This window comes from Panthera pardus, unplaced genomic scaffold (assembly GCF_024362965.1).
Source record: "Panthera pardus isolate Hobbes unplaced genomic scaffold, ASM2436296v1 HiC_scaffold_12, whole genome shotgun sequence".
Lineage (NCBI taxonomy): Eukaryota > Metazoa > Chordata > Mammalia > Carnivora > Felidae > Panthera > Panthera pardus.
In genome coordinates, this window is record NW_026526677.1 from 36591887 (window position 1) to 36614417 (window position 22531).

Below are 22531 nucleotides of genomic sequence, written 5' to 3' on the forward strand. Positions count from 1 at the left end.
GATAAAGAGACCAGAAAGTAGAGTTCTAGAAAATAGGGGAGAGAGTTAGGACAAGGAAACTAAGTAAGAAAGTATTTTAAGCAGAAGGGATATTCTATAATATCAAATACTGCTAAGAAGCAACAAACAATAATGAAATATCAGTTGCATTTCTCATGTAGGACACTGATAACCTTGGTAGAATGGTTCAGTGGAGTCATAAGTGTGGAAACTGGCTCAGAGTTGGTTCTGTGTAATCATGGGGTTAAGACATGAAAATTTAACTGTGCATAATCCTTTCGGGTTGTGTAATGGAAACACATAAGGATAAGATATATCAGGATAAATAGAATCTAGACAAATGTTTATCCAACGTTTATGGCTGCTTGTAAACTGTTATACAAGCTTAGAATCCTGTCACCAGAAGTTCTGGACCCACCTACCAATTGCTTTTCGCTGGTCTTTATTGAGTCCCGAGGGGCTCACACACCAAACATTATCACAGTGCTATGTTGCATATGCTTCCTCACCCTGTCAGCATGAGTGTACTCTAATTCCTGTGTACCCAAATAGTAATGAGCTTGAAGTATTTAAAACTACTTGAAAGCCCCAAGTGGCATATAAAAACGAACTTACTGATGTTTCAAGGTGTCACCTGTTTAGGGATCATTTCCAACTTACATACAATCTGTATGTTCTTCTTGCCCTTGACATGAGCCAAGTACAAACTATAGGTACTTCTACCCACAACAGCACCTCAAAGGCTGCTTTGGAAAGACACCAGGCATCTGGATAGTGACAAAGGCACAGAACAGATGGCATATTTCAGAGAAAGATGAGCAGACATTAAAAAAAAATGCAAGATGCCATTTACAAATAACTACCATTAGGCTTTTTTCCTAGGCATACTGAGGAAATGAAACAGTCTTCCATTTGAGTTGGTGATTAGGCTGCAATTGAAAATTGAACAAATGCTGACAAAGATATAATTTTCAATGTCATTGTTAGTAAACAACTTGATACAGAGGGCTGTCAATCTGTCAAAATTGGGTCGGGACAAAAACAATGGAGAGTCCCGGAAACACGGATAATCAGAGAATACAGAATCACGTACCTCCGGTTCTCCACCTAACATAGTCACCACTTCCTCTAGGGGAGAAACTGCAAAGTGATATTAAGAATTCTACAATTAGGTCTGAAGTGTTAAGCAGGTTTAGGCTAACTCAATCTTAACTGCATATATGTATGTACCGCACACAGATATTATCAAAATTCATCATAATAAACATTTGTAAGTGAGAACTTTACATATCTTTTCACACTGTGTTGTTTGCTACAGATGTTTAGTGGGGTTTATCCAGTGTTGGTTTCTCTACATAAAAACATCTACTCAACATTAAAATACCACTTTCCTTTTTAGAATGAACTGGGATGTAAATACACAATAAAGCTATATTTAGCAGCTTATTTCCCTCGGAACCTTCTGATGAAGACGAAGGATTTGCTGTGATGGTTCAATCCACATTTCATAATGCTTAATACTCAGTATTTATTATATACATCAATATATCATGGCTCACAGTAAATACACTATTTATTTTGATACTGACTTTCAACTCCAATTCACAGGAAAATGGGTTAAGGGAAGACTTTCTGGTTCAATGCCTCATCTTAGTTTTGCATTTGAAGTTGTTCTTGCATTATACATTTCTGCTAGAATGTTTTCTACTGGTATTCCACTATTTTTTGTTTATCATGGGTTATTTCCAGTCTTTGCTTAGCACTTCATTCTGTGAAGTATTTGAGAGCTTGTAGATTTCCGTTTCTCTCCCATTAGCTGTGACAATTTTCTGCTGTCTTGTTTGTTAATGAGATGGAATGGGTAGGACTGAAACTTTGGTCTCTTCTCCCTCACTCTACTTCTTAGATCAATTTGAAATACAATATGCAATGTTCATGTGGCTCAGCTTATCACTCATTCCAGGGATCTTAGCGTTTGTCTACTGGGGCCAGTGAACAGATGCCCTTGATACTTTTGGAGCTTGACTCCTTTCAAGTTCTCTTAGTTTTCAAGATGATAGGAGATCCCAAACCCTTCTGAAGATACTGTGCTCTCTTTGGCTTTCGCTACCTCATTTACAGTGATGAATGTTCCTCCTCAGGCAAGCATAGGGTTTCATCTTGAGTAAGCCCATCCTCTTTCCCAGAAGTTTGTCATGGTCCTCAGCTGTTGTAAGTAACCTGCTAAGGTGCTGTCTGTCTACTCCAGACTCCAGCCCCAAACCCTCCTCAGCCTTCTCTCAGAGTCTAGTCCTCATGCACTGTCAGAAGAACCATACTGCCTGTTTAAGGCCTGAAGTGTTATCATTTATACTTTCTCATTAATCAAATAACTTTTTCCTCCAATTACCAAATTTTCTGTAGTGCAGAAGTATATGGGGGTGATGATGCAACAGTATCTTTATTTCAGTTAGTTTCATATGCTATGGAAATAATACATCAGTTTTCAGAATATGCATTTTTAGTAGATTTTTCTGAATTATATAAATTTCCTATTTTTGTTCTCCAACTATTATCCTATCTTCAGAACCTTTGTCTCTGTGTATGTTATGAATAGTCAATGTGTTGTCTCAATATACAGGCTCTTAACTATTAAAATGTAACAAAACAAAGATAGGATTATTTTTTTCTTTTTTTTCTTTTTTTTCTTTTCTTTTTTTTTTTTTTTTTTTTTTTTGCTGAGTCAATAAGACATAGCAGTAATGGAGCCCAAGAGATTATCTTTAGTGCCAAAAAAGTGCTGTTAAAGCAGTGGCACCTGGCAGTATTTATGTATTTTTCCAACAGAAACATTCACTGAACTTCTCAGAAATTACTAACTTGATACGCCTTAGCAATTTTTGCATAGAACCAGTTTATTTCATCACATATATTCCTCCCAAGATATCAACAAGGAGGGGAAGGATCAGCAAGTGCCAATATTTCTATAGAATTTTTCGTTTTCATTAGAGCAATTCTAAGTGGATCAAAGTTCTCATATTGAAGCATTACCAAGTAGTTTAGACTTAAGTGTCCAGGTTCTTAGAGACTCACTGAATTCAAGAGGGAAATTGAGAAAAGCTAGATTTTAATAAATCTGTACAACACGGCAGAACAGAGAGATCTGAAGCTATTCTCTAGCAGCGTGCTGGTCACAGAGCTCTTGTAGAAGATAAAGAGCATGAATCAAGATGTAAAAGAACTCCATCAGAGTAAATATATGTTCTACTAAGCAACAAGAACATAAGGTGTTATTCTTTCAAATTTTTATTCAGGAAACATTAAACTATCTTGGTCTTTGATCCTTGGAAAGCAATTATCCTATGTCCCCGTATATTATATTACTTATTTAGTTATTATTTTACAATAAACAAAGTGTCAGTCATTATCATGGGCCATTCCCAATGGGCACATTTATTTTAAAAATCCCTCGAGTGCTTAGTGATAGCACAAGAACATTTTATTTTTACATTTTCCCACTTAAAGATCTTGCAAGATATGAAAGAACATTTCAGAGATTGTAAACGATTTATCTAATGTTTATCTAATGTTTAGATAGATTTATCTAACGATTTATCTAACTTTTAGACGTTTATCTAACGTCTAAATCACGAGATCTAACGGTTTTCTAACAATAGAAAAAAATAAAAGTGAATAACAAAAAGAAAAAAAAACATTTTTTCTTTTTAATAAATTCCATAGTAATTTTTTTTTAATTATACAAATTTTTACTCTTACTTCTTATGGCAAAGGGTGGGATGTGAAACCATTTTCTGGTAAAATATCTGCTGTAAGATATTTTCTCAATTAAAGTTTATTTCACATTTCTGGAAAACTCTTAGCTTTTTTTGTTTGTTTGTTTCCATATAATATTGAATCTTTGTTTTAACTGAAAATAATTTATTTTTGCAAAGTAAATGGCTGCATAAGTTTTAGAAAGAAAACTGTGATTTTAAAATGCAAACTTTATGCAAAATGGCATATTTTATTTCTAATAAATATATACTTTTCATTTTTTCAATCATCCTATGACTTTTCACATAATTCTTCCTTACTGTCCATCCTGGCATTCTTGGTCCAGACTCCCACCATCTTTGTCTGAACTGTATAATTTTCTATTTGAAAAGCAATATAGCATAGTGATCGAGGGTTTAGGTTTTGAAATGAAGTTTTAATTTTGACTCTTACTTTACTTGAGTTATTACTTAAAACTTTTGGAACAGTTTTCTTATAAGCAAGATGAAGGGATTTTTCATTTCTGTCATGCCCTGGATTCTCTGTGGGATGGGAATTCCAGGTTACTTTCTTATTTTGGGGCAGCACACATTCCAGCAGTGTGCTGAGTGCCAGGCCATGTGTTGAGTGCTTTACATGTATTTTACATTTTATTGTATTTGTTTTAATGTTTTATTTATTTTTGAGAGAACGCGAGTCAGGGAGGGACAGAGAGAGGGAGGTAGAGGATCCAAAGCTGTCTCTGTACTGACAGCAGCAAGCCAGATGCAGGGCTCAAACTCACCAACCACGAGATCATGACCTGAGCCAAGTCAGAGGCAAAACCCACTGAGCCACCCAGGCACCCTTTTATCCTTACACCCCAACTCTATGTATAGGTAGCATCGTTATCCCATTTTACCGATGGTGGAAACAAAGTTTTGAGAACAGTTTACCCAAGGATTAGGATTAACTGCATGTAACAAAGATCCAAAATAAGAGTGGTTTTAGCAAGATAGAAACTTATTTCTCTCTTTATAAAAATCTAAAGGTGTGTGGTTCAGGGCTCCTTTGGCTCTTTACTTCATGAAATCCTCTGGACACCAGTTTCCCCCTGCTTATTCCTCTTCCATTGCCAAGGGTGGCCTTGATCCTTGTGTTCCAAGGTGATCATTGTCATGTTTCAGGTGGCTGAACAACTGAAAGATAAAATCATAAAGGGAAAAAGTCATTTGCCAATTACCTCTTAAGTGAGGTTTTGTCCAGAACTCACTGATGGGATATCACACGAATGCAAAGAAACCTAGGAAATGTAGTTTTTAATTTGAAGTTGTGCTGTGCCCAACTAAGGAGAATGGCTATTCAACAAGCATACAGATAAGGACTGCTGACGCTGGAGGAAAAGGACTTGGGATCAAAACCTGGCTCTTTCACTTATTAGTTGTTTAACATAGGATTGTTAGGATACAAACTCGTTCTTGCTCTCCCTGATGTTGATGGTATGGAAGTCTATAGGAGAAACTGAGGCCCTCCATCATGGAGCTGAACACAAACCTAGCCTAGGAATCAAGAAGCTGAGAAGGATCTAGTGAAGAACAGAGTTGTTGCATACTTGATTGATAAGGGACAATGTGTATGAGCTAAAAAACTGGCTCTGATTTACTTACGCCCTCTAGTTTTCACACAAGAATGTCTCTTCTGGCCCATCCTATTCAGAAAAAATAGCTAAGTAAATTCTTGGAAACGTAGTACAGTCGAGTCAAGTTTATATATCACAGAACTGCCACACCCATCAAGTTGTGGGATCTTGGTGAGCTTTTAAATCACCATGCCTCCATTTTCTCATTTATAAAATGGAGATAATAGGACGCACTGCAGGGATTATAAGTTCTCAATGAATAGTAGCTATTATTATATGGATATCATCTTTATGATTACCAACTTACATTATTCCATTCCATTCTACCACTATTGTGGTAGAAATAATACACAATAAAATGTTTCTGTTTTTGAATTCCAGTGGTGAACACAATAAACTTTCATTTTTCTACCTTCATGAAAAAAAGGACAGGCATAATATTCACATCTTTATCTTATTGAAATAATGATATCTTTGTAGAAGAAGTTTTAGGTATGAAATATAATTTTCTAAAACATTCTTATTAGAAACAGCATTCTCTGCATAATTATTAATTAAGAAGTTAGGCAAATATACTAAAATTTAACTGAGAGATTGCTTTTTTGATAACCTAAACTGTGCCAGCATCTAGTCTTAACTGCTCAGGTTACACATGGTATTTAGCTCCATCAGGAACATTGAACATGAACTGCGAGTGTTTTTTTATTACATATACTTTTGTTCTACCTGCTCACCTCTTGGGAAGTGATTCTAATAAAAAACTAAAACCCTAAGAAAACAAAGAAACAATTGACCAAATAATGGAAAAGTTGAATATATTCCTTCTGGAGATATACAAATAAACTATACCTTGCTTAAATGGGGTGAGAAGTCTTTTTCTCAAGGCTTCTGAAGTAATGAAAGGGTGAATTAAAATGTGTATCTTTTGTTTTGCTAAATGGTACTTAGATGCTATAAGGAGACCACTGGCTCTTGTTTAGCACAAGACTACTTGTGGGGTAGATCAATGATGAATTTCTGTCTCAATGCCTTTGTGAATATATATGTCCTCAAAGATAAAATACTACTATTAATAATAATACCAGTGATAATAACAATAATGATGGAGAAAGAGAGAGAGAGAGAGAGGGATTTTGTACTAAATTTGATTTTTAGTACCTGGATAACATTTTACCCATGGGGAACTCAATATTTTACATCTTTGTCTTCATTGTCTTCTTAATAATTGATCTATGGGATAGTATTTCTTGAAACATTGAAGCATCTCAATAATAGTGGATAGTGGTGGTTGCTGGGCAACCTTATATATGATTGATGAGTTTCTAGGCCTTTTACCTTGAACACCTTGCTTGAGGAGAATGAGGGAAAACCTACTTTTAAGTCATGTGGCTTCAGGGCTCAGAAGAAATGGCTGTTGAGAATGTAACTTAAGGTATTAAAAGGGTTATCAAAGAGAAAAACTGGGTCTATGTTTTATTCTTAGGCTCTAGGTGATTTTCTGAAAAACAGACAAAAATAAAAAGAAACATACACCAATACGTCCTTCATTATATGTTAAATATCAGGTTTCATTAAGATCTTAATATCTAAACAATATATAAAATATGAGAAAATAACATTCAATTCTTTTATTCCTAGGTTATTGTAATTGAACTTTTTGTTTAAGCCCCAGCATAATAATTTAATGGAACTCCTAAATTTAAATAACAGCATAGTTATAATTACTTTCATTGTAGCAAGCTAGTATTTAAGATCTTATTTGTGAAAAAGAAATTGCTGCAAAATATATCTTGAGAAATATTAGTATTCTGGTTTTCGGTGAGCCAATATAATGGCTGTTTTTACAGGATCTGTCCTGACCAGGATCCCATGACACAGAAAAAGTTGGAGTAGAAAAATTTGGGGTGGGGAGGTAGTAAATGTCAGTACCTGGTTAGTAGCCAAATGTCTGACTCTGTAAATAGAGGTACTTTCCTGGCGGTGGATGTGTGAAGGCACTTTCCTTTGCCACTGAAAATTCCATAGCCCCATAATGTCAGCTCAAAGCATGAGGCTCAGAAATATGAAGCAGTTTGTTAAATGTGGTTTGCACTCAAGGGCAATGAAGATGCTTTTGGAGCAATTCTGTTTATTAGCTTGTGTATTCCTGGAATGGAGATGCTGATGAATAAACAGACAGGGCATGACAAATAGTAGAAAAACAGCCGGAAACAGTTGCTGAGCATTATGCTTCAAGGGTTTTCCCCAGAGTATTTCTAAGGAGAATTATGCACAGATTAGAGTTCATATTTGGTTGGGCTGTCATTTATTTTCATCCTCAGATAAACTTTCATCTGAATCAGTTTTGTTCATAGGTATTTAAAAGTCAAGTTACAAAGCCAGAGTCTTTGCTTATAACGAAGTTGCCCTATATTGACATTAGAAGGGAAAGTTGCCAGAAGGAATTAGCACATCAACTGGGAATAAAAATAAATGACATTGCCATAGAATCTTCCTGAAGATTCCACTTAGCAGAGGAGATCTAAACAGAGAATTTGTTGACATAAACAGGCAGATTACAAGGGTATGGCATTACTTACCTGGGTTATATCAATCTCTATTTCCAACCCTGGATAAACGGTCAAAGTAAATATGCAGAGCATAATTTTACTTTGGTAGGTTCCAGGGGTACCTGTGCTAAGACCTCTCTGAGTAATAAGAATTTCAAGTACTATTTGTACCCTTTTGATATGTAATACATTATTACGTTGTACTTAAAACCACTATGGATGAGGTTCAGTCTCCAAGGAAGTAGCTTAGATTTGCAATGATGAAAGTAATTTTTTTTTTTTATTTCTAAAGGGAAAAGTAATACTAGGTAGCTGGTAAGCATGCAGCTCCTTTGCTTCAATATATTATTCAAAAACCATAGAAAGACATGGGAAGAACCAGTTCAATAAGACATTGTTATGAATTGTAGCTACACTGATGAAGTCAGAATCCTTCTGAATGGCATATTGTGAACATATGCAAATATACACACATATTCACGTTAAAAATATACATTGAGAAGACATTAAATAATATATATATATTTTTAAAAATATGAGTGTATCAGAATCTCTAATGTGAGATAGATGCACATCTTTGTTTTACAGTTTACCACACCTTCAGACTTAGGACTGCTGGTATTGACCATATCACCTACCAGCCTGCTTGGGATTCTGTCTCCCTCCTCCCCACCCCCGCTCCACTACTTGTCGTCTTTCTCTCTCAAAAATAAACATTTTTTTTAAAAAAAGAAACAAGATTGTAAAAGGTTAGGTCTTACACATTAACTTCCTTATCTTTTTATGTATTACTTTGCTTTTTCTAGAATGTTCTACTTCAGATCCTCGGTCCCTCTCTCTCTCTCTCTGTCTCTGAACCTCCCCTGCTTGCACTCTCTCTCTCTCAAAAATAAATAGTAAACATTATTTAAAAAAAAAAAAAAAAAGACTTGTTGAAATGAAGTGAATTGCTTAAGGCCATACAACCCAGTAGTGACAAGGCAAGGATGACCAATGTCTTACCTGTGCTTTATTTACTTTACAAATTGTCATTATAATATGTTGACTATGTGGAAATGCTTATTTAAAAAAAATGAATAAGTAATCTGTATTTTGTGTTATAGTTATAGTTTTTATTATTATTATTAATGTTTGGTTATTTGGAATTTTTTTCCTAATGGATTCATAAAGTTTTTCTAAATTTTTTTTTTACCCACTCTTCTTTGGGAACTATATATTTTACCACTAGTCCTTTAGTGGCTACTCCTACATTTTTTGCCCATATGCTTAACTTTTTCTAACAAGTCTAAAATCACTCATTATAAGACAAGAATACTGTTACTCTTTAATTATCTGCTAAAGTGCCTGCCTGTCCCTGCCAACAATATATTTTTTAACTTTATTGTTTTGCTTGTATAGAGCAGAGCTTGATTCCTGGTGTATTGTATCCTGGGGTGCCAAGTCAAGACCTACAAGGTAAAAATGAGTCTCTTAGATATTTCACAGGATGTAGCAATGGACAAGTGGAAACACTGATTTGTATAGATACAGAGAGAAAATCTATACGTTTGTATCTATTTGTCTATCATCTATCTCTGTTTATCTAAATTATTAATGTTCCTTATCTGAAGAAAAGTGTATACAGAGATAGATGGATAATTTTCTTTTATTTGTCAAGTCCAAATGTTACATTGCTTGAGAAATTAACACTGTTTGCTAAGATTGACACACCTAGTTAGCACTTTTTTTTTTAAAATGGTTCTTTAGTTTTGGGAGAGAGAGACAAAGAGAGACAGAGCACAAGTGGGGAAGGGGCAGAGAGAGAGGGAGACACAGAATCCAAAGCAGGCTCCAGGCTCTGAGCCTTCAGCACAGAGCCTGATGCGGGGCTCGAACTCACGAACCATAAAATCATGACCTGAGCTGAAGTTGGATGCTAAACTGACTGAGCCACCCAAGCGCCCCGACACTTTAATATTCACAGTGTTAGCATCCATTTTGCATTTCCCATCTACTGTAGAGTAACGAGGAGAAAGGAGCCATACTCATGATGAATATTTAACATTTAGTGCATTATTGGCTTCCTTTCCCACTTGCTATTCTCATTTCCTTGGGTGACTTTGCATGTTTAGGTTTTGGTTTGAATATAGCATATATAAGTATTTCAACATTAATTTTTAAAATTATGGGTTCAGGAAAACCAAACACCTACTTTACTCCGTGTTTGATATAATGTCAAAACTGAGATTGACTTAATTTCCCATTTAAAGGAAATTTTTTGGAGGAGCATGCTCCGATCATTAGATATTGACTACTAGGTCAAACTGCTATAAACTAAGATATTGTGCCAAGGAAAGAAAGTTTTGAATCTTTAAGTGAATGGGAATTTACAATGCTTGAATAATAAACACACGAATGCAATTCTAAGAATATGTAATGTGTTTGAAAATTCAAAATACAAGTACAGCAGTGTGCCCTCAAACTTTTCTTTGTGTATGTTCTCAATTCACTTCTGTGTAATTCACATGCATGCTTTTGACTAATACAATGGAAATGATTTAAATGAAATAAATTCGTGGGAAGCATATTGAATCCCCAAGTGTTTATACCCTCAGAGGAGTGCTGAGGAAGTCAGACTGGAGAAAAATTGCTAATAGGGAAAACTATAGTTCAATGACAAAAAGCATGGGATCAAGGGATGAATTTCTTGTGCTCAAACCAGCTCCGTCACTTACTAGCTGTGAGATTATGAATAGGGGCCTTCAAGGTCTTTATCTCTTTTTTCTCAGCTGTAAGATAAGTATAATAATACATGTACCTCAGAGTTGCTATAAAAAAAAAAAACAAATACTTATATAAAGTCTGTTAGTGCTGAGGTAGAGAAAAGGAGGAGATAAGCAAATGTAGGGAGGAGTATTCACAGTGAGTATTATGTGATTAGTGACATTTGGAATACAGCATAATATGGACATAAAATAGCATCCCTTGCCGTTTACACAACAGTAAGCAAAAGGTGAATCTAGCTGTTATTAGCATTAGGATTAAAGTCAGGGAAGCAGTATGTCCTAGTTTGCTTGGACCAGGTTTACATGTGCTAATCATTATGACATCTTTATTAACAGGGTCATCTTTCACCCTCAGAAGTGTCTCGATTTGAATATTAAATTACAGAGTCATCATATTCAAGGGAGTGTATTTAGGCTAAACTTTTCATTTGGGTGAAATGTGCCAGTACTTGTCCTTAATGAACTTCAATGAAGATTATTTTTATCCAAAGCTTGAAATCTAGAATATCAGCCACAGTTAAATCTATATGGTCCATTCACGGCTCTCGTTCTCCACAACCAAGAACACTGACTTGGTTGAGAAAAAACACCAGTGGCTTTATGAACAAAAGGTCAAATACTGCCCAGGGCTTAGTACTTCAGGAAGTTTTATCTCTGGCGTATGCTGTGTATGCACTCTGCTGCTGTGGTTTGGCTGCTCTTTCTCTCAGGTCAGACCTTCACAGAGTTTCTCTGTGCCTGCAGTAGGGAATGTTTGTAGCTTGGCCAGAGTGTGGCCAGTTTCAACTAGGTGTGCTCTGGTCTGTTAAAAGAGACCTGATGTTATTTCCACTAATGCTGTGATATACCCCGATTCGAGAGACCCCCCGAAAACAAACCACCAGAGTCCAGAATCAAAGCCAAGCGGCAAGGGTCGTTTATTGCAGGTTCGAACCCAGTCCTCCGCGCACTCATTGCCGGTGGCGCTAAGAGGCCCCGAGGGAGGATCTTACAGCTTATTTTATAGCCCCGCACAAACAAGTTAGGGACTCTTTTTTAGAGGTTACAGAGCTGTTGTTGGTTAACATTTAAATTTGAAAGCTCAGCAGAACTCAATTGGTTCCCGCCTTTATTTTAAACCATTCAGCAGAACTTGATTGGTTCCCGCCTTTATGTCAGACTACAACCGGGCGCCCTGGCTGGTTTCGGAACGGTGGGGCCTCTCAGCTGAAGCTTTGCAGAACTCTATGGTCAGTAGACAGTGCATGCAGTGGTGGGGAGGAAGGACGTGGATTGTGCTGGTCTTCTGGGAAAGCGGCTGGCTGCACTGATTCTCAGGCTCACTTGCCCAAGAAAGTGTATTATGCTAAGAAAAATCAGTCAGAGAAAGACAAATAACGTATGATTTCACTCATGTGTGGAATTTAGGAAACAAAACAGATGGGGGTGCCTGGATGGCTCAGTTGGTTAAGTGTCCGACTCCTGGTTTTGGCTCACATCATGATCTCATGGTTTGAGTCTGAGCCCCACCTCAGTCAGGCTCTGCACTGCCAGTGCAGAGCCTGCTTGGGATTCTTTCTCCCTCTGTCTGCCCCTCTATTGCTCATGCGCTCTTTCTCTCTCTCTGTCTCTCTCAAACAAAACTTTAACAAAATTTTTAAAAAAAGGAAACAGACGAACATATGGGAAAAAAAGAGGCAAAGTATAAAACAGACTCTTAACCATAGAGAACACACTAAGGGTTGCTGAAGGGGAAGTGGGTGGGGTGGCAGGGAGTCATTTAAGTGGTTAATGGCTATTAAGGAGGGCATTTGCTGTGATGAGCAGAGGATATTGTATGTATGTAAGTGATGAATCACTAGATTCTACCCCTGAAACCAACATTACATTGTATGTTAACTAACTGGAATTAAAATAAAAACTTAAAACTACCAAAAAAAAAAAAAAGGATAGAAAAGAAAACAACATTTTTCTCTTAACATTTTTATTATTTTATTTGCTTTATTTTTCCAACTGATCTAGAGTATAATTTCATGCTAAGCTCCAGAGATAACATTTTGGCATGGTTTCCTAACAATGTAATTGTCTAAAGTTTAGTTATTCATCCAAGATTTAGCTCTTCAGGACTTTGTCGACCATAAAAATCTCAGATCTGCTTTTTTTTTTTTTTTTTCAGGTTATAGGAAGAATATATTATAAGTCAACATTTCTCAGTGCTTTCTACATCACTGTCCATAGAGAAAAATGTATTGATTGGAAATTTGAGTTAAAGTAGTGGAGCTTTGGGGGCGCCTGGATGGCTCAGTCAGTTAAGCGTTCAACTTTGGCTCGGGTCATGATCTCACGGTTCGTGGGTTCAAGCCCTCCATAGGGCTCTGTAGTGACAGCATGGAGCCTGGAGCCTGCTTCAGATCCTGTGTCTCCCTCCCCCTCTGCCCCTCCTCTGTTCACTCTGTCTCTCTCTCTCTCTCTCTCTCAAAGATAAATAAACATTAAAAAAAATTTTTTTTAAGTAGTGGGGCTGTGGATGTGTCTATATGAATCCTGGTGAAGTAAGTCATCACCCTTTTTTTATATAAGTAGAAGGAAAATAAATATTGTATTATTTTCTGAAAAGACTTGAGTTTATATTCATGAACATATTGTTATCCCTTATTTTATACTTAAATGGTGAACTACAATTTCTTTTTTTTTAAATCTTTTTTTTTTTTTAATTTTTTTTTTTTAACGTTTATTTATTTTTGAGACAGAGAGAGACAGAGCATGAACGGGGGAGGGGCAGAGAGAGAGGGAGACACAGAATCGGAAGCAGGCTCCAGGCTCTGAGCCATCAGCCCAGAGCCCGACGCGGGGCTCGAACTCACGGACCGCGAGATCGTGACCTGAGCTGAAGTCGGATGCTCAACCGACTGAGCACCCAGGCGCCCCAACAATTTCTGATCAAGGTGCTTATAAATAATGTCTTCATTTTATTGATAGTCACCATCAACAATAAACTTTGTAGAAGTATCAAGTAACAATTGGCAGAAAAATATGTATCACTTTTTTGTTATATTACCAGGAACTTTTTACTTGTCAACACAAAGTAACAATTAATTTTATTTTTCAAATAATGTAATTCAAGAGTGAAATTCTTTTGCAGATCACACTTTGTGTCCTTTAAAAAGAAATGTCATGTTAAATTTTCTAATACTATAGCAAATGAATTATGAATAAAATTATACTTAAGATATTTGAAATTAATGATGAAACTTCCCCTCAAGTACATAGAAATATAGTATTGTGTACATTTCTCCGCTTTATTTTTCTAGTATGATTGTTGTGTTTTTTGGTTTTTGGTTTGTTTGTTTGTTTGTTTTTAATCTTAGAACTTTATCAGAATACATTCTCATGGTACTTGCAATTTCTGATTAATTTTATTTAGGTCAGTTGAGGAAATCATCTATTTAAAGCCAGTGACTATAAACAAATCTACAAAATAGTAATCTTAATATTTTAAATTTCATTAGCTCATAAATTCTTGGAAAAGCTCTTCTTCTGAACAACTTACACACTCTTCAAGAATTAATGGAAGATTTCTAAAATCTCATTGCTCTGCAAACGGAAAATAGATAGGGTTCTAGCAACTTGGGTCTTACTAGGTACATACATTTTTTTAACACAAAATAAGCAATACTTACACAATAAATTTTATATATGAAATACTCCATATGAAGAAAAATATGTATTATTTGAACATTAGGGTTTCAGAATAAACATACAACAATGTCCCAAACTTCTTGTTGATTTTCAGTTGTTGAAAAAATAAAATGCCTATCTGATTTGTGTTTGTTTTATACAGTACTTGGTGGTCAATGAGCTTAATGAATATGTTGGTTAATATCTTTCTTTATATCATTGCCATCAATTTTTCAAGTATTTCATTTGCTCCATCATCTCTTCTCTCCTAGATTGCCAAGTGTGCTCATTGATATTACCCATACAAGTCTTGCACATGCTGTTTTATTTTACTTTAGTATTATTATTACTGTTTGTGTCTCAGGATAGTTTCAATTAGCCTGTTTTCAAATTCATTGATCCTTTCTTTGGCGGTATCCACTCTGTTGTTTATATCATGAAATCTTCATTTCTGATACTAAGTTTCATCTCTAACATTTTCATTTGTTACATTTCTCCATGTCTTTACTGAAAAGACATCTCCTCATGCACAGTGTCAGTTTCTTCCCCTAGATACCTTGGAAGTTTTATCACAATTATTTTAAAGATTCTGTATGATAATTTGAACATCTGGGCCATTTCTGGATTTGCTTTTCTGGACCATTTCCTTTGTTGACCCCCTCATCATTTTTTTTTTTTTTTTTTACTTTTAAATGTGATTTTTGGATGTGTAGTAATATCTTGAGTCTCATTGCATATTGAAAAGAAAATAGGTTTTTAGATTTAGAAAGATTTGGATTTAATTCTGAAATCCAGATTATTATTTGTGTGACTTTCAACAAGAAAGTACCTTAAAACCCTACATTCATCATGAATAATACCTCTGTATTAGTAATTATATCAATAGATTATTTCTGGTGTATGTGTAATGTAAATTACATAAAAATACGAATTTGTATATCATTGCTTGGAACACTAGTGAGTGGTTAATGAATACCAGAAATTATATTACTAACCACTGAACAATGACAATTTTTCAAACTTGTTATTCTAAGTTTGTAATTGTTATAATTGGCAATTATAAAAACATATGTAGAAAAAAGAAGAAAATATACTTCAATATTATGGGATTGTGAATGATTGTTATTGCCTTTATTTAATCTTTCCTTATATTCCATAATTTTCGTAAGAATGTAATTTTTTATAAGCAGAGAAAAATACTTTTAATAAGAAGATATAACAGAGGACACAATATTCTGTGCTATAAACATTTTGTTATGGATATAACACTATCTAATTACTTTGTTTTTCTCCTCTCATTTTCAGTTTCATTCTAAAAATCTAAGGTTGACAAATATATAACCCTTGGAAGCATAGGCTATTCCTACATATATTTTATGTAAATGTCCCAAAGTGGCCGTGCCCTATTTGTTTCAGTCTATTATAAACATTAATACTTCAACATATAATCCTTTTCACAATCCTGTCTAAACGAATGCTATTTTTTAATAGCTGGCTGTTAATTTGTAAAAATGTCAAAACAATTACTTAACAATAATTGTAGTTTCATTTGCATTTATGCTGGCAAACACTTTATGAAAAATTAAAAGTCAGCTATATGAATTTGCATTCATTTATCAAATACTTGTTTTACCTTTTTCTCATTTTTAGAGTTGTGAACATAAAGACATTTTGCTCTATTACATACTAAAAATGGCAGTTTAAATATAAACACCATAAATGAAAATGCTATAAAGTGTTCCATAGGGGAAACCAAGTATTAGAGAAATAAGTTAAGAAAGCAGAAAGGAAACAAGACATATTGAGTACTAACTACTGTTGTGTGCTCTGAAAAAGTAGACGTGAAATATTTGCTATTTTATTTAATTATCTTAATGTCATTATTACATTAAAGGCATTATCTTAAATTTAAAGATTAGATGATTAAGAATCAGAGTTTAAAAAAAAAAAAAAAGGAATCTGAGAGATTAACCAGGGTTCCACACAGAACCAACATTCTAAGTCAGGTCTTTTGGAATTCTCTGTTCTCCATTCATTAATATCACTGATTAATACCATTAATTCAGGGGAGTTTGCTGCTATAGTAGTAATACATCACTTGCCAATTGAATTAAATGGTAGATAACGTGGGTAATGTTATGCCATCAGTACCATTACTCACAGCTCCTTCCTGAATAAGTGATGGGCTTCAGTCTCCTGAGAATCCCTATCTTTCTGCGAATCCACAGATAGTTTTTCCCATGTAGTCCAGTGTGACTTTATTACTGGCAGGTGTTAGTCCTTAGTACTGTCCAGCCAGGAAACTGTGGAGCTTGTCTGCTGAGCCTCTGTCACATACCACAATACTGTCTTCACTGACTGTCTCTGTTTTCTTGCATTCTCAAATGTGCTTATCCTAGAGGATTCTAAAAGAAACTAAGTTCCCTTTTATTCTCATTGTCCCAGATCTTTTTTCACAGAGCTAGAACAAACAATTCAAAAATTTGTATGAAACCAGAGAAGACCCCGGATAGCCAAAGTAATGTTGAAAAACAAAACCAATGCTGGCAGCATCACAATCGTGAACTTAAAGCTCTATTACAAAGCTGCAATCACCAAGACAGTCTGGTATTGGCACAAAAACAGACACCAAGAACAATGGAACAGAATAAAGAACCCAGAAATAGACCCACAAATGTATGTCTAACTAATCTTTGACAAAGCAGAAAAGAATATCCAATGGAAAAAAGACAGTCTCTTCAGCAAATGGTGTTGGGAAAACTGGACAGCAACATGCAGAAGGATGAACTTGGACCACTTTCTTACACCATACACAAAAATAAACTCAAAATGGATGAAAGACCTAAACATAAAGGAAGCCATCAAAACCCTACAGGAGAAAACAGGCAGCAACCTCTTTGATCTCCGCACAAAAACTTCTTGCTAGACATGCCTCTAGAGGCAAGGGAAACAAAAGCAAGAATGAACTATTGGTATCTGATAAAGATAAAATGCTTCTGCACAACAAAGGAAACAATCAACAAATCTAAAAGATGATTGATGGAATGGGAGAAGATATTTGCAAATGGCATATCAGATAAAGGGTTAGTATCAAAATCTATAAAGAACTTAATCAAACTCAACGCCCAAAAAACAAATAATCCAGTGAAGAAATGAGCAGAAGATGTGAATAGACACTTCTCTAAAAAAGACATCCAGATGGCCAATAGGCACATGAAAAGATGCTCAACATCACTCATCATCAGGGAAATACAAATCAAAACCACAGTGAGATACTACCTCACACCTGTCAGGATGGCTAAAATTGACAGCTCAGGAAAAATAGATGTTGGTGAAGATGGAGAGAAAGGGGAACCCTCTTGCACTGTTGGTGGGAATGCAAACTGGTGCAGCCACTCTGGAAAACAGGATGGAGGGTCTTCAAAAAGTTAAAAATAGAACTATCCTACAACCCAGCAATTGCACTACTAGGTATTTATCCAAAGGATACGAAAATGCTGATTCGACCAGGCACATGCACCCCAATGTTTGTAGTGGCACCATCAACAAAAACCAAGTTATAGAAAGAGCCAATGTCCATCAACTGCTGAATGGATAAAGGAGATGTGATATATATATATATATATATATATATATATATGCCCAATGGAATACTACTCAGCAATGAAAATGAATGAAATCTTGCCATATGCAACAATGTGGATGGAACTGGATGTTATTTGTTAAATATATAACTATATATATATAACTATATATATATATATACATATATATATAACTATATATATATGCATATGTATATATGTATATATATATATGTATATATATATATATATATACATATATACAATAAGTGTGATACAATTGAAAAGACATCATATTAGTTTCCAGAAAACCTAGAAGCACTAGATTGTCTCTCTGAGACTACTTCAAATAATTGTCTATGTCACAGGATTGTTACGTGGCTCAAACCAGACAATTTATACAATAATGTTATATAAACTCTAAAATGTTTATATGGTGATATAAGATCAAGATCAATAACTAAATAAATAGAGCTATTGAAGGAAGAACATTTTCCGGTCATTGAAAATTAATGACTTGAATTCAGTAACAGATCAAAATTAACCTTACCTATAGTGCTGTGTGTGCATGAGTAATTCATTCTACTATGAATTAGAAAGGTTTGGATGGTACATCCCCCCAGTAAAGCCTCCATTGTTAACAATAGAAATGTTCCAATTTTAACTAGATGTTAAAATAGTATGGGTTTTGAATTCAGACAGATCTACACGTAAAGCTCAGATCCATCACTTAGTTCCTAGATGTGAGTTTCAGATTATTTTTTTAACTCAACTAGCTCTAAGTTTTCCAATCTGTAAATAAGAGCAGTGCAAATTTTTCAGGGCTGTTATACATGAAAATTACCTAACACGATACATGACCTTTGGTGTGTGCTCAATTTTAGCTATGAATTTTTGCCTAAGTGTCATTTTTTGCATTCTGCATGTGCAGGTAAATAATCCTATATCTCTAGCAAGTAAGTATTTGGCATGTGTCACATTGAATCCTGATTTTTGATTCCTGGGGACATAAATATTTTATTAATTGGAAGTACCCATATGCAATGGCAACATAGACTTCAAAAATAATTTGTGTTTCCAAACCTTCTACTCAATTGCCACTATCTTCCCATTAAACATTCAGGAAGCAGCTGAATACAAAAAGACATAGTAAACACATGAAGGAGACTCAGAGTAGAATCAGTGTTAAATCTAGTACATTTGCAGAGAGAACATTTGTGCTACATATTAAGATGGAATGCAAATAATATAGCCCTTTGTGTATGGTTTCTGTACATAATAATTAGATTAGTTTTTAATGCAGAAAGCACTTAGGCTTTATACCACCAGATGATGAAATGCCAAATGAAACTCTGGATTAGTTGGGATTTGATTTCAACCGTCTATTCCTGTAGGCCACATTTTTTAGAGTCAAGCATTACAGTATAATCTAAAATGTTAGATTGAAAAAGAACTTTGATATTATCTTGCCCATACTCCTCACTTTAAGATGTGGCAGTTGAGATCCAAATCGTCTTTTTTGGGAGAAGAGAATCAATAATGATCAACCAAGTAGAATGACCATACCATATGTAACTCATTTTGCTATCTTGTTTTAGTTCTTCTACTTCTTTCTAGACTATTGTCAGATTCAAAATATTTTCAACCCAGGTTTTCAAACATTTCTCCTCCATCTGTGAGCTCCATTTTCTCCAAATCACTCTAAATGTACAAATGAGTAAAATATATTTAGCATACATATTTCCACAGTCTCAATTTTAAGGAAATTACTTGTTACAGAAAAAGCCAGTATTTTTCATAATATATTTTTCAGTCTTTAATAACCTGTGTTCCACAGCCATTTCAATGTGCTTATGGGATGATCTAAGTTCCCTATAAATTTGCAGGGCTTAGCTTGTAGTCATGTGCAGTAAACACAACAGACATTCAGATATGTCTTATTAAAAATGTAATCAATAGTGAATATAAAATTTTAACCAACTTGTTATTTTAGGAATGCAAAATTGTAGAGCCTGCCAATAGGGGCTGGAAGGCAATGGGGGAATAAGAAAGATGATTTGTTATGGAGGTAGAATTAGTACCCAATTCCTCCATTCGATTTTTTGGCAATTACAATGTTGCCTGCAAGATACATATTTTAAACAGAAAGCTATTGGTGTAAACACACATATTACACTATATTGTTTCTCTACTCTCTGGACCTTGTCTAATATGAGATTGAAGTAGGCCCTGGGGAGATGGGGAATTAAATGGAGATCAGTAGGGAGACATATAAGCAATCAGCAGAAGATTTTTGAGTAGCTGTTCTCTCTGAGCTAGGCACAGTGGGGGATACAGAGTGATAGTAAAATTATTTCCTTCCCTCAAGGAAGTTAACTAAATAAAATAATAATAGTCTTGATAACTATGAAGTCATTATGTAGGTCATTTGCAGATACTTATGACAAATAGATTCATGCTTTAGCACTTGATTTCCCTGAAAACTGAAATATTGATGATCATGAGAGTTTATGTTAACAAAAGATGACATAATAAAAACTGCAAAACTTTTCCACACTTTTTACGAAAATAGTACTAAAATCTGGGATTTATGTCAGCCTTCTGTGAAATAATATCTGGCAATGATCAAAGATATGGGAGTCCTGGAAGAAGAGAAGAAATTGGAGCATAAAAAATAACTCTCCATCAGAATGTCATTACAAGGATATCCTAAAGGAAATTCTATGTTCTGGAAAGTTATGTCAACTGATAGAAACTTACATTTACAGAAAAAAATAACACTGGAAATGTCTTCTGCAAATGAGAGATTATATCGAGGATGAGAGACAGTTTTCTCATTGTTGAAGAAGAGAGTCACAAATATCAGGAGGAAGATTAGAATGCACTCTGTAGTGTTGATTCATAATGGAGACATAAGTATAAACTCAGAATATGTAATATCTAGATATGTATAGACATAATACATAGATATTGATAGAAAAGATATGTCTGTATATACATGTAAATATGTAGATGGAATGTATATATATATATATATATATATATATATATATATATATATGTGTGTGTGTGTGTGTGTGTTGTTTCCTCAATCTGTCCAATGAGAAAGACCAGAAACAATGATAGCCCAGAAGCATTAAGCACACTTATTACTTAGATCTCTGTTTCTAAACCCTATTCTTCACTGAAAAGAGCTAGGACTCCAGGGTGCCTGGTTGGCTCAGTAGGTTAAGTGTCCCCCTCTTGATTTCAGCTCAGGTCCCGATCTCATGGTTGTGGGATCAAGCCACCTATCGGGCTCCGTGCTGTGCGTGAAGTCTGCTTAGGATATTCTCTCTCTCTCCCGCTGCCTCCCACTTGTGTGTATGCTTTCTCTCTAAATTAAAAAGAAAAAAAGAAAAAGAAAAGAAAAAGAAAACCCTGAAAACCAAAAAAGAACTAGGATTTCTTTTAGTAAAGGCATATTTCAACATATGGGTGAAAAAACATATTTGAGCCTGAAATTGCTTCCTGTATAAATAAAGTCAGGAAGTACTCAAGAAACAATGAGGTTATATCAAATTAATAAAGGTTTGAGCTTGAAGGGGTTCATAATGACCAAATATAGGTCAATTTAAGCATCAAAAATAATTATAAGAATATTGAAACATTTGCAGAGCTCCCGGGTGTCTCAGTCGGTTAAGCATCCAGCTTCAGCTCAGGTCATGATCTCATGGTCCGGGAGTTCAAGCCCCGCTCTGGGCTCTGTGCTGACAGCTCAGAGCCTGGAGCCTGCTTGGGATTCTGTGTCTCCCTCTCTCTCTGCGCCTCCCCCACTTGTGCTCTGTCTTTCTCTGCCTCTTAAAAATAAATAAATGTAAAAAAAAAATTAAAAAAGAGTATTGATACATTTGCAAACTATAAAATTTTCCCTCAAAGATTACTTTTCAGTAACAAAAGGAAAAATGGTAATTTGCAGTGAAGAATTCTGGCAGATACCATTATGACCCAGTGACCAAACATTATCAATAAATTATTTCTGTGGCATTATCTACAAAATGCATCACGTAAATCTAATTAAGAGGAAACATAAGACAAATCCAAATAGAGGAACATTCTGCAAAATAACTAGTCTGGACTTTTCAAATCAATGTAAAGAAAGACAAAGAAAAGCTGAAGATCTTTCCAGATAAATGGAGATCAAAAATATAGGGCAGTTAAACACAATGTATGGTATTGGATAGGATTCTGTCTTGGAGGAAAACAAAAACAAAAAAAACATTACTTGTATTAGTGAGGAAATCTGAATATGATCTTTGAATTATATATTATATAAGAGTATTGTATCAGTGCTAAATTTCTTGATTTTGATAACTGCTCTACAGAAATGTAAGAAAATATCTTGTTAATAAGAACTACACATTGATATATTTAAAGCTAAAGAAACCAAGTGTGTCGGTTACTTTCAAATAGGAAAGAAAAAAACAAAAGATTTTACAAGAACAAATGGATCCATATAAATAGTTATATGATTTTAATTAAGTGTATAGCAGGTTCTATTTTATTATTCAATAATTTGAGTGCATTCAAAAGAGACAAGAAAGGGAATAATTAAAAAAATTGACA